At 37.5% G+C, this 18,181-nt stretch overlaps 1 long non-coding RNA gene across 2 annotated transcripts in view; it reads left to right on the forward strand.

Moving 5' to 3' along the window:
- Positions 1-17,949, forward strand: part of LOC309630062 — a 415,145-nt gene extending 397,196 nt beyond the window's left edge. For both annotated transcript variants that reach the window (XR_014245395.1, XR_014245396.1), the window contains one exon: positions 7,251-17,949. This is a non-coding gene — a long non-coding RNA (uncharacterized lncRNA). The remainder of the gene's footprint in view (positions 1-7,250) is intronic.
- Positions 17,950-18,181: the final 232 nt, after the last annotated feature.

The following is an 18,181-nucleotide window of genomic DNA, read 5'->3' on the forward strand; positions in this document are numbered from 1 at the left end:
GGAGAAGTTGAGTTCAGGGTATTTCTAGTCTGCCATCTTGGCCATGCCCCTTAACCAGTCTATGTTTTTGTTTTTGTTTTGTTTTGTTTGTTTGTATGTTTGTTACAGCAGCCTGAATGAACTAAGACAGAAACTAAGACAAAAAGTGGGGATATTACTGTAAAAAATGCCATGGAAGAGGCTTTGGAACTGGGTATTGGGAAGAGGATGGAAGAGTTTTGAGATGCATACTAGAAAAAAACCCACATTACTGTGAACCAACCATTAAGGGCAATTTTGGTGAGAGCTCAGAAAGAAAAGAGTAGAGTTGGAAAGAAAGTCTCAGTTTTCTTAGAGAATAGCTAAGTAATCCAGAACATGACTTGGTAGAAATATGACAGTTAAAGGTCATTTTGGTGATATCTCAGTTAGAAATGAGGAACATGTTATTGGAAACAGAAGGAAAGGCCATCCTTGTTACAAAGTAGCAAAGAACTTGGCTGAATTATGTTCCTATTCTAGTGTTTTTTAGAAGGTAGAACTTGCAGTTGATGAAATTGGATATTTACCTAAAGTTCTTTCTGAGCAAATTGTTGAAGATATGCCTTGGCTCCACCTGATTGCGTATAGTAAAACATGAGCAGAGAGAAATAACTTACAGACAGAATTGTTAAGCAAAAACGCAAGCAAAACTTAAGGATTTGGAAAATTCTCAGCCTATCCATATTATAAAAAATTAGAATGCTGTGGGTGTGGCCTGGTGACCATTCGATAAGAAGATTAGTATGTATCAGCCATCTCAACAGAAGCTAGGAGCTATTCTCCAAGACAAAGAAAGAATGCCACCAAAGGTGATTTGGAGATCATCAGAGCTGCCACTCATGTCACAGGCCCAGAGTGCAAGGGCCCAGAGGGCAGAGCAATTTCAAAAGAGGGCTTGTGGGTTATCTGTGGGACCTAGGCTTGCACTGCCTGATACTATGTAGGTCACCAGTTTCTCTCCCTACACCTCAGTGCCGCACTCCTCGTCTGCCCCAGGTTTGGTTCTGGTGGGCTCTAGTATAGCACACAGCCCCTCCCCAGGCTGCAGGCAGCTAACTTTGTGAGCATCTGTGTGGGGCAATCTCTGCCAATGACAGAGTGCACAGGCTCATGGGGCATGGCTACCTGTGCCTAGCTTTCAAAGAATAGGGCTGCCTGGAACCAAGGTGGGTACAGGACCCCTACCCTGGAGAGCCGCAGGCACAGCCCCTGTAGGGAGCCACCCCAGGGTAGGGCCCAAGCAGATTTGACGTGAAGCTGTTCTGCTGAGCCTTGGGGATGATGTTGCCACTCCAGTAGGCCTGGTGGGGCCTAATGGAATTTGCCTCGTTAAGTTTTGGACTTACTTGGGGCCTGTCATTTATAAAAGAGACCCCAGACCCTTATCCTGGCCACCCTGTGAGGACACAGGGAGAAGATAGCAATTTATGAAGTGAGCTCTCTCAACTGGCACTAAATTTGCAGATGCCTTGATCTTGGACTTCTTAGCCTCCAGAACTGTGAGAAATGTTTGTTGTTTAAGCTACCCAGTCTTTGATATTTTTGTTATAGCAACCTGAGCAGAGTAAGACAGCTACCCAGATAGTAAGTTTTAGAGGCTAGGCCCCAAAGTAAGTTTGAAGGTAAAGTATACCTTACTGGCTCATTTTCAAATAATTATCAAATTTGTTCCAAGGTTGTTTTTTTCAACACTTAACTATTAAAATATAATGGTCAGTGAAATAAATTTCATAGTTATGAGCCCAATTTTACTTTATTTCTACCACTTTTCATTTAAAATTTATGTGTATAAATATATATACACACATTAATATATACACATGTATGTTTATAAGTACAAACATACATTCAAAATACGTATACACACCACACAAATACACACATACATGTATAGAAAAGTTTTAAAATTTACCTTCTATCATTTAAAGGATTTTATCCTAGGCATTGCTATGATTTGTAAGTATATAAATTATTTTTTTATTCTTATAAAGATGCTTGTCTAAAGACAGCATTCAAAACTCTCAAAATGAAGAGGCAGCCTGTCTTCTTTTTTTCTTCTAAATGAAAATGTGCTTCTATTTTCCAATTATCGATTCTGTAGGATAATGTCATGCTTGCCAGCTATGAACCAGAAGCTTTCTTGAGTGATGATTGTCTCTGACAATTCTTTTGGTACTCATTGAAATAATATGGTATACAGTTATTTTTATGTGTGTAAATTCTGGCTTTCAAGCAGATTCTAAGTTTCTTGATAATGTATCCCCTCATCAATCCCCCTTCCCAGAGACTATTATGGGAATGGGCTCATTGTCTCCACTGGGTAATGTTTGAGCATAAGAACAGAAGGTCACAGAAATTGGTAAAGTAAGTAGTTGGTTTATTATAATACTATGTCTCACAGAAACCAAGGACAGGAAATACAGCTGGTTCTCATAAGAAAAGAAGCTTAAACAGTAGAGTCAGTGTAAATGATATAGAATGAGACATTTTCTGAGATCTTGGAATTGCAGTTAAAGCTAATTGTAATTTAAGCTTACAACAGACTCCTAGTGCTTTATATTCTAAAGAGAATCCCAATGAACAACTCATAATGGTGGCCAGATTTCTCTCCACAGAGCTTACCAATGATTACTCCATGACACTCTCCCTAGAGAAGAAAAAGAGAGACTTGAGGGTATATAGAAGAGTCAGATTGTCTTGGCACTGCACGTGGGCAGAGTGTACCAAAAATGGTAAGAGACTGCTAAGTATCCCTCTTGCATCTCTCCCTTCTTCTCAACTACAGAAGAGAGAAAGTAAGAGCTACTTACCAGTAGCGTAGCCAAGTTTGAGGGATGGTCGAAGAGAATCACTAGGAGAGATTGGGTATACCTCTAAGAAATAGAATTGGGCATCTCATTACCTGAGTGGATCTTGGTCAAATTGCAGAACTTGAAAGCCCATTCTTGTGATCATGAGAGAAGAGAATAATGAGGAAGCTCTTGAAGACCTTGATTTGTATGCTCTGAATTTGGGGTGATGTGCATTTATTGTGCACAGCTTTTGGCAGGCTGAGGATCATCTGGAGAATCCCATGCTATTAGGACTTGGAGAAAGCATGATGAAAGGTATTTGGAAGAAGATGGAGGCAACCTCTATTCCATTCTTATTGTCTTTGACCCTCAGTTGATGAGAGAGCAAATCTCAGCAGTCACTGGGTGTTTGATTGAAGGAGAAAGGAAATTAATGAAGGGACAGTAATGAAGGGACAGAAGACAGAGCTGACCAGACAGCTGCCAGGCAAAACAGGGGGATGCCTAACATTACAAAAAAAGATCAGAAATTGGACTTCAAGCAGGATCACTTAGGGACAAAGCTGCCTCTGTCTGAGAGGATAATCTACAGTGGAATGGTCTAGGATCGAGGTGATGCCCCTTCTAAGAAAATCACACTTATCGTCTCCTCGGGGACATCCAGAATCAGATAGAATCAGATTGAACCAAAATGTCCAGGGATATTTATCACCAGAGATAACCTTACCAAGTTAAGTATGGGAACATTTTCTCATGTCTTTCCACCCACAAACTATTAAAAGAGCAAGTGACTAGAAGGGGTGAATGGGAGTGGGGCAGGGTGGGGAGTAAGTTCTTTGAATCAGATGTGTGACTGGAATATTAAACTAGACTGAATTAAATTTTAATGATGGACAGTGACCAAAGCATCTTTCTAAGGCAAAGGAAAGGGATCTAGTAGGGCACATTTGAAAGGAATAATTAAAAAATAAAACCAATCAATGTTAATAAAATCTAATCTTTTTAAAGTCAATGTCTACTTCTCTCATGGGTTGTTTATCTTTTGCCTCTTTCAATTACAGGTGTGATACAGCCTCTCTCATTTTCTTCTTTTCTTTACCTTTATCTCCTCTCTATCTACATAAGTTTGTCCTGCCTGAATATAACTTAACATGGCCCCAAGGTTATATGACCCCAGTGCAAATCACCATCTGACTATGTGTCTTCTAATATGTATTTTCAAGAGAAGATATTAACTTGCTTAACTCATCTAGCAAATTGATTCTCCTTAGGTGTGTCATTGGTCCAATTAGCTTTGGACATGATGTGCACATATGGTACAAATGGCAGAAAAAATGGAGGATCGTTGTAAATTTTCTTAGGAAGGGACGTAGCAAGTAGGTAGTCATTGCTTAGAGTGAGTGTTCACTTAATGTTTCGTGGATTGTGATACCTTTTGGATGAGTCAATGTCTTGAACATATATCTGTAACTTTCTCAAATCACAGAGTGGCTCTCTGGTATTATGTCAGAGTAAATCATAATAGATCTATTTACCTAGCTATTGCTTATGAACAAAGAGGAAGTTTTGTTAAGCAGGTCAAATCTGACATCTGTTCTCCATCAGGAAGAAGAAACAAAACAAGCAAGATAATCTCCCTTCAAATTACTTGCTCACGATTAAGCACAGAGCTTCAAGTAAATGAAAAGTGCAGTTGCATTAGTAATGTACTTGTTCCTCAAAGTGGAGTATAAAAAATTATATATACAGCTGAATATCGCTGTTAGAGAAGCACTGAACTTCATGGGGTCAGACGGGCTTGGAACTCCTGTATCGCAGTGTTCTGAATATCTCACACCATGTCCTTGAGAGCAGCAGAGGGTTTTGCATTTGATATGCAACTGAGGAGACACACATATATGCTGGACAACGTATTTTCTTGTTACTTGGCAACAGTTTCTTTTTCCTCTTAGCAACAGTAGAGAGAAGAGCTTTTTGAAAACTTAAAAAAGAAAACAGAAAAAGTCAAAGCCTTTCGTATTTCCTTTGGCTGGAGGGCATATTAGAAGGAACTGGATTCAGCTGTGGATAAAATGAAGTATATTTGTTACCTAGTTATGGTTATGTCCCTATTGAAATGTAACCAAAAGTTTTAATATCTTAGTCATATAATTATTTCACTCCTATTCTACAGTTTGTTAAGTATTATAAATCATAGCCCTCTTAGTCAATTTATGTTCATGTCGGTTTTCCCAGTATGTGTTACTCACACTGAAAAGAAACATATCAGGAAAGGTAATGATTTTCTGGTGACCTGTTGTTATTGGTTAACCAGCCACTGCCTGGATTTCTCACTTATACTACAATTCTTTCTTTTATATTTATAGAAACCTTATTTCTATTTATATATTAAAAAGGTGACTTTTTAATTATAGAATTTGAATTATGTAATGTTTATACATATACATGTATGTGCATATGTACATATACACATATATGTGCCTTGACAATGCCCATTTTTTTCAGCTTTTCAAATGCCTCATTCTCCCTTCATGCCACTTCACAGTCTGTAAAAACCACCATCACCTCTTCTTAAAAGGCAGTATAGTATTGTAGAAGACCATGGACTCTAGGAGCAGACAGCTGAGTTCAAACACTAATTCTGCTCCTTACTGGCTCTGTGCCTCAATTTCCTCACTTGTAAAATGGAGATGATGATAACATCTTTAGGGTTAATATAAAGATTAAATGAGTTAAAGTATGTAAAACATTTAGAACAAATTGTACCACATTATGAGCACATATCTACTAACTACACCATATTATGTTTCCAGGCTCTGCTCCAGTAACACCTCCACGAGGAAGCTTTTTTTAGTGCTTCCTATCTGGGTAAGAGTCACCTCCAAAGTTTGCACATGGTACTCCTCTTCTACCCCCAGTGTGCTAACATACATCTACCATTTCCCCTAACATAAAACAGATATAAAATACAAAACCCTGAGACCTATCTCAGCAGCACTAGTGAAAGAGATATACAATTCAATATTTGAGTCTCAGCAGTAGGTATAGCTTTTGCTTAATCTCTGCCCTCACCCTTCACAAACTGGCATTGCCTTTTATTAGTGTGTATGTGAGGAAGATCTCTGCTCCCTCTCTGCTTCTTGCTTCTATTATCCTCCTTTATTTTTTTCTCCCCAAGCACACAAAAGGAGCAATTAATAAAATTGTTGGTCAGATGCACAAAAAATTGATTAGACCACTTTCTCTAATGGGCAACTCTGTGTAAAAGCTCACTGTGTGTGTACCCACTCTTCTACTCTGGGCAATGGTGAACCAGTTCAGAGTCCTCTTAGGACTCATCCATCTTGCTCTCCACTCTTCCTTCCAACTGACTCGAAGAACATTCATGAATACTTACATCTCCTCTGCTAACAATTCAGCCCAAGATTGGTAAAATGCGAGAATTTAATTTTGTACCTTTAGTTTTGTACATCTCTTGGGCATCTATGCTTGCCCATAGTTTCTAACTGGGCTTTACCTGGCCTCTGCTTTGAGCATCTCAAGCATGAGACTAATTAACGTCAAATTGACGTTTTATACTTATTCCTTATATATAGAATGAGTCTTATAATAAATTTATAAGAAGGTGCCTTGTCAAGACAGGGTTAGTATATTCCTAGATTTCTTTAGGATATTGGGATGAGGCTTTATTCCCAGCTTTTCTTTTAAGTTAAATTCTATCTTGAATTCACTGTGATACAGAAATTACTATTTTGTAAAATAGGGGTAAATGCAGTTACCATTCACAAATCAAATTTGTAAAATCATATATTTCTCTGTCGGAGACCTGGGCTCTAAATTCAACTCCACAAGCAAGAACCTAGTATAGTATTGTGTGACATTAGGCAGATCATTTAACCTGTGACATATTTCCCTCAAAGAAAGAGATATAAAATACATTCTACTTACTTTAGTATGTTATAGTGGTTGTTTAAATATACATATATGTAATATATATATATGTATATATATATATATATATATAATAAATGTTTATGGCATTATTTTCTAGATGAAGAAACTGGAAAGTTAACTAAATTGTTTAAAGACACATGGTTTTTCAGTGGAAGGAACTAAATTTCAGGCCATTACTCCTTGCATCCATTTCCTTATCCTTCTTCAAAATGAAGAAAATTCCATAATGTGAGGGAATTCAGGGCAGCCAGGAATTCTGTCCTGTAATTCTCTGTCGTCTTAAGCGCAGGAACCATAGTATACAAAAGTTTTTGATTGAAGGTTTTTACTTCCAGAATTAGATAAACACCCAAACAACACCATTGATGTGTCTGAGTACCAGTTATATCACCTACTCACCTACACAGTGACGTATCTGGTTGGCTGTGTTATGGGTTGCCCTAATCTCTCAATCTCATGACTTCCTTCTTGTGTCCTCCCCAGAACCACTATCTCCTCTGCACCTGTACCAGTACTCCCATGACTATGCTCTGGACTTTGAGGTGAGTGAGTTCTGAGATGGAACAATCCTCAGTGATGAATGTGGCCTCTGGACTCCAGGCCCTTTGCCTGTTAATCTCATTATATACAGGTCAGGCCTCTCACCACTCCTGAGAGTCAGTGGAATAGTGACCTCAAAGCCAGAGCCACACAGTCTGTCTAGACAGAAAAGGACCCCTTCCAGAGAGGATAGAGTCTCATCCATCAGAGCCCCCGAATTCCTCAAAACTGGAATCCACCCAGGCTATAGCCGTCTTGTAATATTCTCTTTCCATCAAACAGAAAACAGCCCAGGCTATTTTGGCAGCTTGTCAGGACCTCACTGTCCTGGCTAATCTGTCCATCCTTACCCTCATTCCATTTGTATCTTTTCTCTGGAAAACTCACTTGCCACTTCTTCCAAAACTTTTTCCAAACTTATGTCCCCCAGATTCCATGTTTTACATTTTATAATATCCTTTGTATACTTAATCATCAAAGTGGCTGATATTTACAAACTTCTTGGTCTTACATCATTATTCTTGAATTTTATCATCATCCTGGGTAATTTTCATGTTTGTGTGAAAGACTTGTATAAAACCCTAACCTCTCAATTTCTCGAGCTCCTTTTCCCCTGGATTATTACCTTCCCTTCATTTGTATTAGTACTCCCACAGCTACTGTCTGCATCTCTTGATCAAATGTTGAAACATTTAGCTTTCAGAGCTCTGAGATGGAACAGTTGTCAATGATGAAAGCTCCTATACTTCCAATTATCTAACTCAGTTATGCTCATTTTACATGTTTAAGATAAGTCAGAAGGAGGTGAGAAAAAGGTAAGTACAGGACACCAGGGATGAGAGGCTTTAATGAACTCAACTTTCATGGTTTAGCATCTCTTAGACTATATCATAGACTTAAATAAATATATGTTCAAATATATCTTACCTGGGTTTCACACTGCTTTCAGAAAGCCATTTTTGAATGCTTACCCTCTTCCCTCTCTGTCTCTATCTATGTAAATATATAAAATATAATAATAAAGTAACACATAATATTAGTTTTAACTTATTTTATTAAATAATTAAATATATTAAATAATTACTTTAAAATAATTGGAAAATTGGCAAGATAAAATTTATAAAAAAATACAAATTTAAAAATTTTCTTGTGACACCACAATAAATCAACCCCTACTTTGGAGACAGTGCTCTATTTTTTGTCCCATTTTCCTTACATAAAACCCATCTAGAAAACTCTGATTCTGAATCTGATCACCAGGCCGTTGAGCTCTCCTAGAGTAAGAACCACAAATGCAAATCTTGCTCTCTGTTACAGGCATGCTCTCCATTTTAACTGAGTGCTCAGTACCGCCAATTAACGTTTCCATTCTAGTTAGCGTTCTCTCATTTCACACAGCTGGCAGTTAATGCTTTTCTACTCTCCGAACTCTACCCTATCTACTCACCTTTCTTTTCACTAAATGACTTTATCTCAGCTTTCAGTCTCACTAGATGACTATATACTTCACAGAAGGTATAAAAACCATCAAGTAAATTCTCTCAGCTTTCTGCCACCTTATCCACAACATGTCTCTTCACCCGTTTTTTTCTTTCTCTTTATTAGGAAAGCCCCAGTTTTCCAAGAACAATCTCATTTTATGCAGGTCATCCCAGGATAATATTAATAGTGCCTCCTTACATTATTCAAATGTTACCCTAATTGTACTGGAAGCTCCCCTCCCCTCTACTTCTGTCTTAATATCAGGATATTATCACCTTTTCCTTATCTGTTACTTATACCATCCTTTTCTTGTATCTTCCACATTTGAGTATCCTCTGGCTTTCTTCCATCAGTATTAATGTTTTTCCCATAGTAAAAATTAAAACTCTTTCTTTTACTGGAGTGTAATTGCTTTACAATGTTGTGTTAGTTTCGTCCATGGTTTCTTTAGCTGCTTCTCTTCCTCAGCTCACACCTCTTGAAAGAGTCTTCAGATTAAATATAAACTGCTTATAGTTTACAGTATATAAACTGCTTGAAAAAGCTTCCCTGATTCTACAGATGGAGAAGTTTGGGCATCCTCCCTATGTACTTTTCTTATAATACTTTTTCCAGGGAAACAGAGATAATAACATATATATATATATATATATATATGTATACATACACACACACACATGTAAAAAAGTAAGACGTTGGCTCATGCAGTTATGGAGGCTGAGAAGTTCCAAGATCTGCAGGAGGCAACCTGGAGACTCAGGAAAGATGATGATACAGCCCTAGTCTGAGTCTGAAAGCCTGAGAACCAGGAGAGCCAACAGTGTAAGTTCCAATCCAAGTCCGCGTCTGAGGGCACAAGAAGACTAATGTCCCAGCTTGAAGGCAGTCATGCAGAGAGAATGAATTCTCCCTTAGCATTTTTGCACTATTCAGGCCTTCCATGGAGTGAATGAGGCTCACTCACATTGGGGAGGGCAACCTGCTTTCCTCCGTCTACTGATTCAAATGTTAATCTCATCTAGAAACACCTTCACAGACACACTCAGAATAACGTTTAAGCAAATATCTGGGCCACCCATGACCTAGTAAATTTGACATATAAAGTTAACCATCACAAGGCTATTCCTTGTCAACTTGGCACCCATATGCATCTCCTTTAGCTATACTTAATTTCCAAGTAAAGAAAATAACAAGGCCACAATTCTACCTAACATGATACAACTATGCTATATATAACCAAACATGCACTAACCTCTTCCCCAGAAGATTGATGTTTACTTTTCTCCTTGATATGCCATAACTTAAATACTATGATGTAAAGTTAACAATACTTAAATACTATGATAAAAGTCAGGACATCTTATGTTCCATGATAAGGAAATAAGACAGAGAAGAAAACAAAGACATTTGCTGTACATTCACACAGACATATTCATAACAAAAGAAGGAGGAAATATTCATGACAGTTACAGTCTTCATTTTTCTAACAGGTCATGTGGTTGAAGCTGATATTTATAACTACCTTCTTCCACTATTCATTCTGCATTCCCTTTGCTTCAGCAAGTACCTCAGCTGGTTGTGGTTCTTTGCCTGGTGGGGTGGGCAACTAGTAGTCCTGTCTGGATTGGATTATTATAGTTTAACATTGACCTTAATCACAAGTCATGGTAATACTAAGAGATGCCCTATGGGATCTCCTATATTCCAGACATACTCTTCCTTACCTCCATTGTGGAGGAGCAGTCCAGTTTCCCCTTTGTAGTCACAATCAGTCACTCCAGTCAACACAGTAACATCCTTTGTTGATTCAGAAGCACGGGAGTCCAAAGTGTCTGGGGAGCTTTAACTTCCAGTTCAGTACAGTCATTGTTGTATCTCCAGATTGAAGGATTCCTCCCTTTGGAACCAATACCTCTTGGCCAGCAGAGCATAAGATTACAGTATGAGCCAGCAAAACTTGCTAGAGCATCATTAGGGGTAATAGGGAGAGGTGCCACTTCCATTTTTACACCTTTATTCCTGGATATGTGAGTCCTGACTATGGTAGAAATAGCACCAAATATTGGTTGCTGATTCAGCTAAGAAGCTTGTCCCAACCCTGAAAGGCATTGTCACCTAGCTGGCACTGAATCTTCAAAAGGCCATTCTACCATTCTATCAAACCAGCTGCTTCAGGATTGTGGGGAACATTGAAAGACCAGTGAATTCCATGAGCGTATACCCCTTGCACTCACTTCATTTGCTGTGAAGTGAGTTCTTTGATCAGAAACAATGCTGTGTAGAATAACATGATGGTGGATAAGGCATTCTGTAAGTCCACAGATGATATTTTGGCAGAAGCATTATATGCAGGGAAGTCAAGTCCATATCCAGAGTAAGTGTCTACTCCAATAACAACAAAACACTGCCTCTTCCATGATGGAAGTTGTTCAATATAATCAACCTGCCATTAGGTAGTTGGCAAATCAACCCATGGAATGGTACCATATTGATGACTTAGTGTTGATGCCTGCTGTTGGCTGATTGGACACTTAGAAGTAGCCATAGTCAGGTAAGTTTTGGTGAGTGAAAGTCTATGTTGCTGAGCTCATGTGTAGCCTCCATCTTTGCCACTGTGGTCACTTTGTTCAGGAGCCCCCATTGGGCAATTACAGGGATGGCTCAGGAAAAAGGCTGATAGGTATACACAGAACAGGTTATCCTATCCACTTGATAATTAATTAAAATTGTCTTCTGCTGAGGTCACCTTTTGGTGAGTATTCATATCGGAGACAAATATCTTCATGTTTTTTACCCATTTATGATACTTCTTCCCCAAATTTGCTTGTCATCAGTTTTCTAATCATGTTCCATTTAGTTCCCTTACCATCCAGCCAAACCATTGGCTACAGCCCATGAATTCAGTATATAATTGCACATCTGGCCATTTATCCTTCCAAGCAAAGTGAACAACTAGGTATACTGCTTGAAATTCTGCCCACTGGGAGAATTTCCTTTCACTGCTGTCCTTCAGGGATGTCCTGTAAAGGTGCTACGGTGCTCTAGCTGTCCACTTTCTGCTGGTGCATGTTTATTGTGCAGAACCATCTGTAAACCAGGCCTGAGTCTTCTCTTCCTTGGTCCAGTGATCATAGGGAACTACCTATGAGGCAATAGGTTCAGGCTGGGAGAGAGACCCCTGTGTGGCAGCGTAGCAGGAGTGGGGACCATGGACATTTAGGCTACTTCTCCATGTAACTTGCATGAGTCTTCAGGGCCTGCTTAGGCCTAATCACTTATATCCCACTTCCATTTGATGATGGCATGCTGCTGTGCAATCCACCTTTACGGCTGGATGGGTCACGTAGTATCTAGTTCATGATGGGCAGCTCAAGACACATGGTAAGTAAGTGGCCTGTCGTTAATCATTCAGTTTTTCCTAGGGCCTGACAGGAGGACAGGAGCTACTTCTCAAAAGGAGAGTAGTCATCCGCAGAGAATGACAGGGCTTTTCTCCAGAATCCTAAGAATCTGCGCTGTGATTCATCTAAAGAGACCTGCCAAGGGTAGCAAACACTATCCAAATCTGCCACTGACACTTCAAACACCACTGGATCTGCTGGATCATTTGACCAAGCGGCAGAGCAATTTGTATGGAAACCTGGACCTGTTATTGAGTCTTCTCTTGTTTTGGACCCCACTCAAAACTAGCTGCTTTTTGGGACACTTGGTAAATGAGCCAGAGTAGCACACCCTAGTGATTAATCAGTTGACTCCAAACTCCAAGGAGTTCTACTAGGTATTGTGCCTCTTTTTTTTTTGGAGGAGGGGACTGATGCAACAACTTACTCTTCACCTTAAAAAGGATATCTCAGCATGTCTCACATCACTGGACCCTAGACATTTTACTGAGGTAGAAGGCTTCCTAAATTTTTGTTGCATTTATTTCCCATCCTCTGACACAAAAATGTCTTACCAGTAAGTCTAGAGTAGCTGCTACTTCTGCTCACTAGGTCCAATCAGTGTAAGTAATGTAATGGACCAGTGTAATGTCATGTGGAAAGGAAAGGTGATCAAGATCCCTGGAAGCTAAATTATGACACATAAGGTTGGAGAGTTTGTACACCCCTGAGGTAGGACAGTGAATGTGTATTTCTGGCCCTGCCAGCTGAAATCAAACTGCTTCTGATGGCCCTCATTGGCAGGAATGGGGGAGGGAAGGCATTTGCCAGACCAATAGCTACTTACCAGGTACGGGGGTTTATTGATTTGCTCAAGCAAGGAAACTACATTGGATACAGTAGCTGAAATTGCTGCAGTTGGAGTCAACACCTAATTAAGCTTACAGTCATACACTGTCATTCTCCAAGATCCTTCTGTATTTTACACAAGCCAAATGGGAGACTTGGATCAATTTATTGATAGTAAACCAAAAGCAAAACTGAAATCCCCTGAAGAGATTTCAAGTACTGGAGGCAGAAGACTAATACCCCAACTCAAAGACAGGCAGAGACAGCAAATTCTTCCTTATTCAGTTTTTTGTTCTATTCCGGCCTCCAATGGATTGGATGAGGCACACCCACATTGGGGAGGGCAATCTGCTTTACTCAGTGTACCAATTTCAGTGTTAATCTCATCTAGAAACATCCTCATGGATCCACCCAAAATGTTTAACCAAATATCTGGGCACCCTGTGGCCCAATCAAACTGACACATAAAATTAACTGTCTCAACATTAAACTGTATTGATGGGTAACATGCGATTCATATACATGATGAGAAAACCAGTATCCATTCCAATATACCTGTCTCCACTAAATGGTTGATGCTGATTTTGTGTGTTGGCTCTTTGATGTGTGGTTCTTTTTTCTCCAGCATTGCACTCCTGGATACCACCCAAGTCCTGTATATGTGATTATATATACATTCCCCACCTTTTCTTCCTGATATATCACTGATTCAAGACTGTATGACTGAATTAAGGTATGAATAAACTGAGTGAATTTAAATTATAGCCAGCACGGAACAACAACAAATTAAAAATTAATCATAGACATTCCTGAATGTTAAAGTCCCTCACTTATGCACGCTTCTAGAGAAACTGACTGGCCTAAAGTTCTAGTCCCCTCTCATATTCTCAAACCCTTCCTCAATCCCATCTCCTTCCTATTCTTTCTTCATCCTTCTAACTGTCCAGTGTTTAACATTTCAACTATCTCTGATGCCTAGCCAATTCCAATTATGATTTGAAGGTTATTTCTCCATAAGGTGTTTTGCTAAGCAAAATAGTCTGCTTTTTAAAAAGGAATTCTAATGAAAAAAAAAAAAGAAAAGAAAAAATGAATTTTGTTGCCAATAGTAGTTTAGACTATTTTTTTTTTTTTCTAAGCCACTCTTGTCTATATTTTCCTCATAAACATAAGCTATTTCAGAGCTGGGTCCGTATCCTGCTTTGCCATTGGTTTCATGAACAGCTTTCCTAGTGTCTGGCCTGTTTTAAACAGTAAATAAATATGTGCACAGTGAGTGTAGAAACCTGAAAAATCTTAATACTAAGACAATATGACTACAGCAAAATACATACATATATACATATGTAAGTGGGTTATTTCTTAAGTTTGTTTTAATTCTTTCTTTGATAACACAACTTAGACCACCTGACATTTTCAAGCAGTCATCTCACGGAGTCACCTTTAAGGTGAAATGAGAACCATAAAAGGGCAAGCGTTCTCATATCAAGCTCTGGTGACATAGAAGAATGGCAGCACATGTCTAAGCATGATCCTTATTGGTTAGCCCTAGACTAAGGTTGCATGAACTTAAATATTTTTGATTTACTCTATTAAGAGTATTCATGCTTACTCAAGTCTGAGTACTCTGCAGCCAGTACTGACTTCCATGATCCATTTCCCCCAATTGTTACTTCTTCCTACCTTTACAGTTAGTAGCATATCTATCAACCACAGGTCGGTGAATCCCTTCTACTCAAAATAACAAGCTTCAAAGATGTAAATAGCTAATTATAATTTATAAATACATGGCCTGAGTGTTTGAGCTGGAAATATAGGTATCCTTACATCTGATCTAAAAGAGTTCTTGGACTATCATTACATCTTGTATATCTCAAGTGTTGCATATAATGGCCTATTCTCTTATTATCTCAATTATATAAAAATTTTACAGTAATTAGAATTTTGGTTTTACATTTACTTAGGTTTTATATTACATTTTTGTGTTATGTAGGATTTGTCATATGTCTATTCATGTTTCACTATGTTCTTATATATTCTGTAGATTTAAAACAAAAAAACTTCTCAATTTAATGTTTTCAAATATCCCTTTATTTTAATTTTTATTTAGGCTTTAGTTTAATATTACTTAATGACAGCAACTTCTAAATATTTCCTGAAAAAGAAAATCTGAAATACATCTGCAAACTGCAGTATGGAATGATTAATACAATGAAACTGCATAGTTTGTACATTACAATGTTTCCTCTCCTACCAGGAGGAATCTCTCAACGTTTTTGGAGAGCAGTGACATTTACGATAAAGACATTTCTCAAAAAAAGTGATCCCAATCGTCTTCTGTCAAACAAACCAATAATGTTTCAGAAATTTGGTAACTTCATCAAAGTTTACAAACTTTTTTTTAGTGGTTATTTTTATGTACGTTTTTATGTAGTTCTGCATGGAAACATCCTGTTGCAGTGAGAAAAGTAAGGTCTTGAAAATTAGTTGGATTCAATCAGTTGAAATCCCAACATTAAACTCTCTGGCTATAAGAATTTGTACAAGTAACTTATGCAGACGTTTTCAGATTTATAAAGTTAGAATATCTCACCTTGTTGTCTTAAACGTTTGGAAATAATATATGTAAAGCATTTACCAAGTGTCCAGGACTGAGTATATTATTACATTCTTGCCAAAATATAACTACTTTTTCTCCTATAGCATGTTCTTTTGCCTGTGGGGGCCTCCAGTAACTGTCTGGTTTAATCATAGCTGAGGTCTGTAGCTCTCAGAGCTGCATGCATAGTACTGGCCATGCAACCCTCACAGCAATTGTCTTCCAGAATTATAACCAAGATGCTGCTTTGAATACCAAGAGACCCTTTTCATTCAGCAGCCATGCCTCCCTCTATCAGCTGAAACTAATTCAAGTAGTATTTCTTCTCTTTGCAGTTATTTCTTTTATCCATCAGGAATGCTGATTTTACTGAATGCTAAATTGACCTTCAATATCCTCAAGCTCAAATTTGGTATCTTATATCTGGCCTCCAATTTCAGGATGAAGTGCTTCATGAAACAGTGACTTTAAATTCTCAATGAGGATTCTTAGTTTGGCATCCTTGGACACGTCTTCAATATCTATGAAAGTGTGTTTTAAATAGTATTAGAAAATAGAATGTTGAAGGAAACAGAATTTCTTTGTTCAAGGTTATCATCACATGTTGGGTTAGTGAAATTTTATTTTTAATTTCAATTTATTTTATTTAATTTCTAATATAAAGTTTATTTTTAAATTTTAAATCTAAAGTTGATTTTTATTTCAATTTATTTTTTCATTTTTAATTAAGAAAAACTTTTATTGAAGTATAATTTACCCACAACAAAGTATACCCATTTAACACATACACTTTAGTGAGTTTCTACAGATGTATAAACTCATGAAACCATCACCACAATCAAGATACAGACTATTTCCATCGTTCAAAAGTTTGAGTGAAACACCTCTAAGAGTTTTCTTGTGCTAGTTTGCAGGTCCTCCTTTTCTCCTTCCCTCCCCTGTCCCAGGCAACCACTGATCTGCTTTCCATCATTATAGATTAGGTTGTATTTTCTAGAATTTTATGTAAATTAAATCACAGAATATATACTCTTTTGCCTCTGGCTTCTTTCTCTCAGCATAATATTTTTGAGATCCATATTGTTTTATCAGTAGTTCATGTCTTTTTATTGCTGGGTAATATTTCACTGAATACTAAGGCAATATGCCAAGACTGAATACAAAGGACATACCATAATTTATCATTTCACCTGTTGATAGACATTTGAGTAGTTTCCAGGTTTTGGCTTTGTGAAATAACTTACTGTGAACATTTGTGTACAAGTCTTTGTATGGATACATGATTTGGGGCTTAAATACTTAGGAGTATAATCGCTGAGTTATATGGTAAGTATATGTTTAACTCACAGAAACTGCTAGTTTGCCAGAGTGGTTGTAGTATTTTAAGTTCCCAACAGCAGTGTGTGAGAGTTCTAGTTGTTCCACATCTTTGTCAACATTTTGAATTTCTAAACTTTAGCTATTCCAGTAAGTGTGCAGTGGTATTTCATTGTGTGTGTGTTTTTCCCCCTGTTTTGTTTTTTTTGCTTTTGATTTTGAGGTATAATTTACATACACTAAAATTCATCCTTTAATTTAGCATATAGTTTTTTAAAAAGAGATAACATTTTTAATCATTAAAAAGTGAATTAGATAACCAAAGTTTTAACTCTTGATCAGTCTCATAAAACATTGATTAATTCCATATCAACATACATGATTCAACATCACACTTTAATGTTTGCTTTTAGTTACATGGTGGATAAAAAAGTTTTATTTGCCCTTTCAAATACTGATTTTTTTTAAAGCACTTTACTGAAGTATGAATGACAAACAAAAATCTGTACACATTTAAAACTTGATGAATTTGGAGATAAGTAGGTATCTATGAAACCATCACCACAATCTATGCCATAAATATATCTATCATCTCCAAAAGTTTTTACTCACCCTATTTATTATTGTTATTAATTTTTCTAATAAGAACACAAGATCTACACTTCTAGCAGTTTTTAAGTATACAATACAGTATTGTTAACTATAAGCACAGTGCTGTACAGTATATCTATAAGACTTAGTTACCTTGTATAACTGAATCATTGTGCCCTTTGATTGATAATCTCTCCATTTTTTCCTCTCCTCTGCCCCTGGCAACTACCATTCTACTCTCTGCTTCTAAAAGTTTGACTATTTTAGATGCCTCATATGAGTGGTGTCATGTAGTATTTCTCCTTTGGTATTTGCTCATTTCATTTAGCTTAATGTCCTCCAGGTTTATCCATATTGTCACATACAGCAGGATTTCCTTCTTTTTTTAAGGCTAAATAATATTCCATTGGTTGTATATACCACATTTTCTTTATCTATTTATCCATCAATGGACGTTTATGTTGCTTCCTCCATGTCTCAGCTGTTGTGAATAATTCTGCAATTAACATGGTTGTGCAGATATCTTTTTGAGATTCTTATTTCAGTTCCTTTGGATATATACTCAGAAGTGGGATTTCTGGATTATATGATAATTCTATTTTTAATTTTTAAAGGAACCTTCATACTGTTTTCTATAGCAGCTCCACCAATTTACA

Source organism: Balaenoptera borealis (assembly GCF_965194805.1).
Source record: "Balaenoptera borealis genome assembly, chromosome: 5".
NCBI classification, from domain to species: domain Eukaryota; kingdom Metazoa; phylum Chordata; class Mammalia; order Artiodactyla; family Balaenopteridae; genus Balaenoptera; species Balaenoptera borealis.